Here is a 9,224-nt window from a genome sequence, read left to right on the forward strand (position 1 = left end):
GAACCCAGGTTGGGAATGTATATGCAAACGCCTTAATAGGAGCTGCAGCTCCAGTCTCTTCTCCTTCTCGGTTTGGAAGACTTTTCTCCCCGCCCCCACCCCAGTGTCCGGAAGGAATTTTGGGTGGTGTTGCAGCGACTGGAGCCTGCACTGACTGCAGCAAACAGCACCAGGGGAGGCTTTTCTCTGTGACTTTGGGAAAACAAAACAAAACAAACCCCCTCTATTCTTCTGCTTCCTGTGCTCAGCGAGGAGAGAACCCTGAATCCTGATGGAAGCTGGCATTCCAGGAAAAGCTTGGGAATGGGGTGTGTGCTCTCAGCTCTGCCCCGGGGGCATCAGGACTTTGTGCAGCAACAAAAGCATCTCTGAGCTTTTGTTGTCTTTGCTTTATTTTTGATTTTTTGCAGGGAGAAATTTTTTTTTTCGAGGATTTATTTCTTGTGTCCCGGACAATTCTGTGGAATTTGAGTGGCTGTGGCCCCAACAGCCACTTGGGAGAAGAGGTGGGGCTGGATTTTTTTTGGATGCTTCTCTGCCCTCCTTCCCTTTCCCATGGATGGTGGGATGAGCTCCTTTCACTTCTGACAGAGTTTCAATGCTGGAGTCCAAACATTTCTTGTGCCAGAGACCTGATCCAGAGCCTGGGACCTCCCTGCTGGATGAGCAGGATGGGGGGATTTTCCTTGGGGTTTTGGGGGAAATTTTCCTTGCAGTTTTGAGGGAATTTCCCCTGATTTTGGAGGGATTTTCCCTGTGTTTTTTTGGGGAAATTTTCCCTGGGTTTTGGAGGGATTTTCTCTGCAGTTTTAAGGGAATTTTCCCAGTGGTTTTAGGGGGATTTTCCCTGCAGTTTTGAGGGAATTTTCCCTGGGTTTTGAGGGAATTTTCCCGGGTTTTGGGGGGAGGTTGCTGCCTGACCTGTTATCCCAGACCCTAGCAGGGTGAGAACAGCAACATCCCAGCATTAATGTTGCTTCTCTTTCCCCACACAGCTCTGGAAAAGCTTCCTGCTTTTCCCCACCTGGAAAAAGCTCCTCTTTTGCCAGCTCTTATCCCAGGTTTTGCAGTGGAGCTGTTGATTTTCTTGTTGCTTTTTGAGGGAGCACTGACCCCAAACCAGTTTATGGGGTTTCACGGGGTTCAGCCTTGTGGTAAATTTGCTTTCACCTTGTTGATCTCTTGGATTAATAATTCAGGATTGTTTTCCAGGCCGTTGGAGGTGAGATGGGATTTGCAGGTGGATTTTTTTACACTTCAGGAGGCCTTTTATGAAAACTGAGGAGTGAAAAAAAAAAAAAGGTACTTTCTCCTCTCTCAGCCCCTCAGTCTGGGTGTGTTGAGCTGTGGGTCTGAATCCTCCCAATTTGGGCATCTGATGTCAGGCAGCAACTTCTGGGTTTGAGTTGGGGGTGTCAGAGGATCTTCTCCATAAAATATTCCCAGAAAACAGGTGGAGACAACTCTTTCCTTCAGCATCCTCAGAGCTGCCGTGAGCAGAGGAAGATTTTTCCCTCTCCAGCATGAGGACCTGACAGTGTTTGCTGTAAATACTGCACCTATTCCATGGATAAGTGGTGAACTCGAGCTTTTCCTAAAGTTTTTTTTTCCCCCTTTTGCCACTTTTGCAGGCTTGGAAATTCCCTTTAAAGCCACAACACCCAAAACTTTTCTTTTCCTGCAGTGATGTTCCCTTTCTATGATACAGAAAAACAACCACTTTTGTGTGTTCTTGACATGACACCTGGGACAGGTGGGTGGAACAGAGTCGCTTTTATTTTTTTGGGGCATTGTTCACCTGCCCAGGGGAAAAGTGGGAGAAGAAAAAAAAAAATTATTCCTTTTTCAGGTGGAGAAGCAGGGAGTGAGCTCATGGAGTGACCTGTCTTCCTGTTGGCTCCTGTCAGAGGCAAAAAAAAATGCTTCACATTTAGACATCAGCAGCTGCAGGAGGAAATTCCTGCGCCAGCAGCTCTTAAAATGTGCAATATTGACATTTTTTTCTTCTTTTTTTTTTTTTAATTTTATTTTTTTGAAATGCAGAAGTGAAGCTGCAGGTGATGGTGAAGAGCAGGCATCTGGAATTTTTTTTGGTTTTTTTTGGTCTACATGTTTGAAGCCTGCTCTGGGTGATTTCTATAGCTATGTATGAATAGCAGCACTTTGGTTGGTTCAGGTTGGCCGATTTTTTGCCTACCAAAAACATGGACTTTTGAGAAAAAGCAACATTTGCAGGCTGGGATTTGAATTGAAAATTCACAAATAAGCACTAAAAACTTGCAATTTAATTGCTTCCCTTAACCCCCCTTTGCTCCCCTGTGGAGAAAAAGCCAAGTTTAGCTGTTGAAAATTTGTGCACTTAATTCTTTGTGAGCTTTTTATCGCTTTGGGCAGAGGGTCAGGCCCAAAAAAAATGTTATTTCTGGGCTCTTGCTCCTCTCCAAGAAGCTTCCCGAGATTGCTCTGCCACAGAGATCCACGTTTTTCTTTGAGAGTTCCTGTGGGAATGCAGCCTGGATGGGATGGGTAAAAAATTTAATTTTAATTTTACCACCAGGTAAAATCCCAGCAGGCAGAGTTGGGAACGGGATCACTTTGGCTTCTTGAGGAAGAAAAAAAAAATCTGAGTGAGCTCAGGAAGCAGCTGGGAAAGCTCCTGGAAAAAGGGAGAGGAGGTAGGAGAGAGGAGCAGCTTTTGCTGCCTTTTCTCCACTGCAATTTTCAGGTCACTTGAGGGAATATTTCCTTGTACATGTGCTGCCTCATCAGCCACATTCACTGACAGGGAAGTGCCAGCTTTTCCTGGGGTCACATTCCTGACAGAGCCTCCCTGGGGGCTCAGTGCTGTGAACTGATGGTTCTTTAGGTCACTGCAGGAGCTGGTTTTGTGCAGCTCCTCACAACTCATTTGTAATTTAGCAGGTGGGGTTAGAGTAGATTCTGTTTTTTAGTTCTGTACCGTGGTGATTTATAATAAAAATAAAAATAATGCAGCATTACAGAAACATTTTTATTTTTTTCCTTAGGTTCCTGTTGCTGGAGTAGCCTTGGCTTTGTGGAATGCTTTGGCAATTTTTGCATCGGCTCTTTTCTGGCTGCCTTGAGTTCCTTGGAAGGTCAGAGCATTTGGCACAGAACAAAAGAGTTTGGTGGAAGACAAACAAGAGCCCAGGGTCCTGGAGATGGGAATAGAATAGAATCCACCTTCCATGGAACCCAAGGTTTAGGGAGCATGGAAGCTGAACTTGTGTCTTGCTTTGGGAATCTTTTCTTTATTTCCCACGGGGAGCTGCTGCTGGCTCTGTTTGGGATCCTGGATTTTTGGGGTTCCTGGCAGGAGCAGCCCATGGAAGCAGAAAATTGGCCCATGGTTGTGGAACTCTTGATGTTCTGTCTTTCCTGGGAAGGTGATCCTGGTAAAAAGAGGGTGATGGAGGAATTTTGGGGTTTATTTCAGCAGCAGCTTTAGGTTTAGAGCTTTGTTTCAGACCTGGCCTCGGCAGGGGATGCAATTCCTGCGCTCTGGTTTTGGCACATTCAAGCTCTGTTTTGTGACAGGTCAGGGAGGGATAAAATTCCTGGAGTTGGACAATTCCTTGTTTTGTCACTTGGAGCATCCCAAGGCCGCAATCTTCGGGATAATGGAGTGGTGTATGAGAGCAGAAAGGCTTTGGTTGGGATAATTTCTCCCTCTGATCTATTTTCAACCCTCAGCTATCTTACAGATTATTTTGGGTTCCTGATGTTTATTTGAAGGGCAGTGAAGCTGCTGAGGTGCAGATCTCCCTTTTCCAGCTTCCCCCAGCCCAGGGAGCTGCATCCCTGTGGGATTCCCTGTGGGATTCCAGCTGGGATGGGAGTGAGGGGCCCTGATCCCCTCCTGGAGCTGAGATCAGAACTTGCAGCTCTGCCCCTCTCTTGTCTCCCATGGTTTATTCATTTATCTTGTAATTACTTTTTTTTACTGCTCCTGTTTTATGGTAGTTTTTGAGGTGCTCTGCAGTTGAACCTCTCCCATTTTTAGTCCAGGTTTGTTTCCAGTCCATCCAGTGTTGTATCCTTGTAATTGTCAGCTCTGGAAATCAACCTCAGCAGTGGGAATGTTAAAACCCGCAGGTGTTTAAAAAACTTTGGAGTTTTTGGGTGACCATTTCAGTGTGCTTCCTTCCTCAGCTCTGTGTGAGGAGTAGAATCTGGATCTGGAAGAGTAGAAATGATTTTTAAAAAGAGACCTTTTGGCCTCTGGGGTTGTTTTGTGTTAAAAATCACAGAGTTGGGTGTTGCAAGCAGCCCCTGAGGGTCTCCCACTCCATGAGGATTCACTCAGGAGCTCTCCAGGATGTTTGATGAGCCTCTTGCTGCCTAATCAGAGGCATTCATGGTTTGATTTGGAGTTAATTAAGCAGCAATTAGCAGTGGCCTGCTTTGAGTTGAGTGTGAGCAGATCCAAGGGAGTGGGACAGGCTGGAGCCGCTGGAATCAGAGCTGTCAGGGGAAGATTTTGGGATGAAATGTAGGGACAGTTTTATGCAGCTCTCCAGGGTGTCCCTTTGCCTTGGGTATGTTTATTCTCCTCTGAGTTTAGAGCTGAGAAGTTGATTTAGAATAATAAAGCTGGAGGGGCAAAAAAAGGGGAAAATTCTAGGGAAACACAGTGGTTGTGTGCCCTAAAGGAGATCTGGAATTAATCTGGAGGTGATTCCTCCACCAGCAGGAATTTTGGGAGGGCACAATCCTGGGAATCAACACAAATCCAGCAGCAGCTGCTCCAAATTCCCTGGGCTGGGCAGGTTTTTTTGTGTCTTGGAGGCATTGAAATCAATTTAAATCAATTTTTAGCCACTCCAGCTCCCCATCCAGCTGTGCTGCTGTGTGTCAGTGTTGTCCTGTTCATTCCTGAGGCGTTTTTGGGCATGGAATTCCACTGGGAGCAACTGGTGCTGACTGGGGAGGGGAGAGGTGGCTCTGGACAGAGAGAAATCCTCGGAAATGAAACCAAATCTTCCTCCAGAGCCTGATTTTAGTCAGGAAGGAAAAACAGAGGAGCCACGAGGGCAGTGCTGCCCGTTCCCTGATGGACTCAGAGCCATTTCCAGCAGAAATTCTGAGTTTTTTGTCAGTAGATCCTAAACTGAGGGATTTTATTCCTGCCTTTATGCCAGGAACAAGCAGGGATCAGGAGAATGTGTTCCCTGCAGATTGTTTTTCTGTCTGACCACAGGTGGGCAGGGCCTCATTTCTCCTTGGATATTCCAACATTTCCCTGTTGGAACAACAGAAATCTCTGCTCCCTATAAATCATTTTGGAACAAAACCGCCCTAAAACTGGCAAGAACTGAATTTTGTTTCCCCCTCCCAAGGAAAGCAGCAGATTTTCCTTGTGGAGCTCTTCCAGGCTCTGATGAGAAGCACACTCAGAGATCAAAATTTGTAATTTTTTTTTTGTTTTTTTAGAATCCTCCTTGTTTAAGCTCTGCCTGGAGCACACGTGGGTCAGGCCTGGCAAGATGCATTCCCAAAAATCCATATAAATATCCCCACCCTCCCTCTGAGCAGATCCTGCACTGTGCAGTCGACACTTTGGAATATTTTTGCACTCCCTTGGGAGGTTTTTTCTTCTCTTTCAGCACTCAAATCAATCCTGCCCCAGCGTGGACTCACGTGGTGCCAAAGGTTTATTTTTTGATGCCACATCTCCTGAAACAAGCAAAAAAAAAAAGTGTCTTAAAGGTGTTTTTGAGCAGTTTTGTGTGCATGGAACACAAGTTTGGGTTTGATTTCAAAGATTTCTCTGCTGAGGTTGTGTTTGCAGGAGGTTTTCATCTCAAAGCAGGGCTGGAACAGGAGAATCCTGACCCTTTGGAGAACAGGGATCTGAGTGAGGGATCCAGTGAGGAGAGGCTGGAGCAGATTCCAGAGCCCATTTCAGCAGTGCTGTACCAATAACTGGAAGCTGTTGTTTATTTTGATTTTTTTTTTCTTTTTTCTTTCCTTTGGGGTTATTTTTTCTGTGGTTTTTTTTTGGAACAGAGCAGGAGGGCTCTGGGGGTGGCCTGTGCATGGTTCCTGGAGTGTGCTGTGTGCTGGGGTGGGGGGTTCCAATATTCCAATATTCCAGTCCCTGGCTTTGCTCTCAGCTCCTTGGGATGTGTTTTGGGGTTGGTTTTTTTTATTATTATTTTTCCCTAGCATGTCCTAAACCCCTCCAAGCTTTGAAAATGCTTCCTAGAATTGTGTTGACTTTTTTTTCTTCTTCTTCTTCTTCTTCTTCTTCTTGTTCTGCTGTTGTTCAGTTGCACAGAGTTTTTTCTATATAAAAAACCCACACTTTTGAAATGTTTCATTCTCTGTGAACAGGGTTGAGATTTTTTCTTTGTAGCTTTGAAAAAGATCCTAAAATTCCCCCTTTTTCCCAAAACTTGGTTTTTTTGTAGCCTGTTGCAGTGTTACCAGATGGCCTTATGTACGTCACAGTGCTTTGTGATGGGTACAGTAGCACATTTAATGCTTTTCCCCCCTCTGTTTTTAGAGCTGAGAAGTTGAATTGGAATAATAAAGCTGAGAAAAAAAAAAAAAAGGAAAAAATCCTAGGGAGATCAGGGCAGCTGGAATGAATCTGGGGGTGATTCTGGGGCAGAATCCTGGGAATCAGCACAAATCCAGCAGCAACTGCTCCAAATTCCCTGGCCTAGGCAGGTTTTTTTTTTGTGTCTTGGAGGGATTGAAATCCATTTAAATCAGTTTTTAGCCACTCCAGCTCCCCATCCAGCTGTGCTGCTGCGTGTCAGTGTTGTCCTGTTCATTCCTGGAGTGCACATCTGTTTTGGGAAGTTGATTTTGTGCTGGAGTTTTCAGGCTGAGCCGGGTTCTTGGCAGGGTTTTTTGGGAGCAGATCCCTCCTCCCCTCTGGAACTCTGGGCTGGAGTTTTTCCCTTCCCACTTTTTTTACCTTGCTGGGAATTTTTCAGAACAATCAGTGGTGAAAACTCCCCCTCCCTGGAAGCAGCAGAGGGGGAACATTTCCAGTGGCTCTTTCCAGAACAGAGTTGCATTTTTTTTTCCTTTTCTCTATAAATATATATATATATATAGTACAAATTTTCAAGAGGCAAAGTTATGTTGTAGTGAGTGTCTGAAACTTCCTACACTGGAGACTTTTCTGGACAAGACAACTTGTAAAAGTCACCCTTTTTTTTTTTTTTTCCAGCTGGGTGACCCTGCCTGGGACAGAATTGCTTCTCAGTCTAACTTTTATTTTTATTTTTAAATACCTTATTAGAGTATCTTAATGCCATTGTGTTAAAAAAAATAAATAAAAAAAATGCTGGTATGTAATGCAAGTACATAAATAGCCAAAGTTTTCAGTAATTGTTCAGTGTTACTAAATTTTTGCTTTTATTTAACCTTCCGAGATAACATTTTAGGAAGACCTTCAGCTTGTAAAAAAAAAAAAAAAAAAATAAAAATCATCCTGAGAATTCAAAGCCTGAGCAACTGGATTAGGGCAGGGATGGAGTTGTTTCAGCACATTTCAGGTTTGAATACAATTGAGAGGGCAAAGCTTTTTTAAGATGCAAAACTTCCTTTGCACTGTCCTGACACTTCAGAAGTGACAAATGCTGCTTTGGCAGTGGCTCTTTTGGGAATTGTTCTTCAAACATCATGAAGGTCTTTCCTGAGAAATCAGGTTGACTTTTTTTCTATTGCTTCGATTTTTGTGCAAAAAAAAAAAAAAAAAGGAAATAAAAATCAATGTATTGCAATCTTTTTTAAAAAAGAAAAAATAACGGGGTGGGAATAGTTAAAGAAAACTATTTTATGTAAGAACTGACAGAGGGATTTTGCTTTGTATAATGCAAGCTGGCTTTAAAAAATAAAAAGCATTGTAGCAAATTATTCAAGTCAATCATATGTTAATAGTTATGTGCAACCAGACATGCAAAACAATTGTATTTTTTTAAATAAATATTTTTAACAAAGTTTCTGCTCATTTGACTGGTGTTTCTTTCTTTCAGTAGAGAAAATAGAAAGTTACAGCTGCAGGGGGATGTGATAATGAGGGAGTTCATCAGACTTTGAGGTAAATTGTATTTCAAAGTATACCTCGAGGTAAATTGTATTTTAAGTCAGGTGCTATTTGAGGTAAAATGTATTTTAAATATTTTGCTAAATCAGGTGCTATTCTAGTGAAGATTTCCTTAAAATGGGAATTTTTCCCCCCTCTAAGTAGCCCAAAATGGAGATTGGAATTATCAAACCCAAGAAACATGGGGTTTTTAATTCAGAAGAGATTTGAGCTCTGTTCCAGCCAATCTGCCAGGCCAGAATGAGAGATGATTTCAGAGCTGCCAGCCCTGCTGTGACACCAACTGAGGAGATTTCTTCCCAAATCCGCTCCCTCCTGGGATTGTTTGGTGCTCATTTCCTCCCAGCAGAGCCCAGGGATGCTCTCATGGTGGGAGGGGCTCGAGGAAGGACAGATTGAGGTGGGTTTTTTTTGCTGTAAATGGGTTTTTTTGCAGTCCTTGGTTGGTTTATTCCAGGCAGAGGAACAGTGGCATCCTGTGGAGCTGGAGGAGAATTACAGCCCCAGTGGGATCAGCTCTGGGATTGGAACAGAGCTGGGATCTCTGCTGGGGTTGGAATCAAATCCCAGAAGGGTTTGGGGTGGCAGGATCTTAAAAACCTTCTCATTCCATGGGTACAGACACCTCCTCCTGGCCCAGGGTGCTCCAACCTGGAATTAGGTTTAGTTTTGTTATAGGGTGACAGAATAGATTCCAACTGTGGGATTTGGGGCGGGAAGGGGTTCCTGGAGTCCAGAGATGAGCTAAACCCAGAATTCAGCTCCACTGACCTGATCCAAACTCACCTTGAGGCTGGAAAATGGCAATTCAGCAACTCCAGGCTCTTCTCAACAGGAGTTTGTGCAGATATTTTATGGCAGGGAAGAGCTGCTGCTTGGAAAAATGGAAATTTCCCAGAGAATCTGTGGCTGCCCCATCCCTGGAAGTGTCCAAGGCCAGGCTGGAGAAACCTGGGACAGTGGGAGGTGTCCCTGCTCATGGCAGGATGGGATTTAAGGTCCCTTAATTAAGTCTTCAAATTCTTCTTAATTAATTGTTAAAATTCTTCTTAATTAATTCTTCAAACGCCAAAACCGCTTTAATTTAAAAAAAATCTAAAAAACTAAAAAAATGCCACCAAAACCAAAAAAAACCCTA

General features: G+C 43.9%; 1 long non-coding RNA gene across 1 annotated transcript; it reads left to right on the forward strand.

The window, feature by feature from the left end:
- The first annotated feature begins 227 nt into the window (after positions 1–227).
- Positions 228–7,466, forward strand: LOC310919274. Its single transcript, XR_014591804.1, has 2 exons — positions 228–1,753; positions 3,027–7,466. It is a non-coding gene; the product is annotated as an uncharacterized lncRNA (long non-coding RNA).
- Positions 7,467–9,224: the final 1,758 nt, after the last annotated feature.

Source organism: Zosterops lateralis (assembly GCF_965231275.1).
Source record: "Zosterops lateralis genome assembly, chromosome: 26".
Lineage (NCBI taxonomy): Eukaryota > Metazoa > Chordata > Aves > Passeriformes > Zosteropidae > Zosterops > Zosterops lateralis.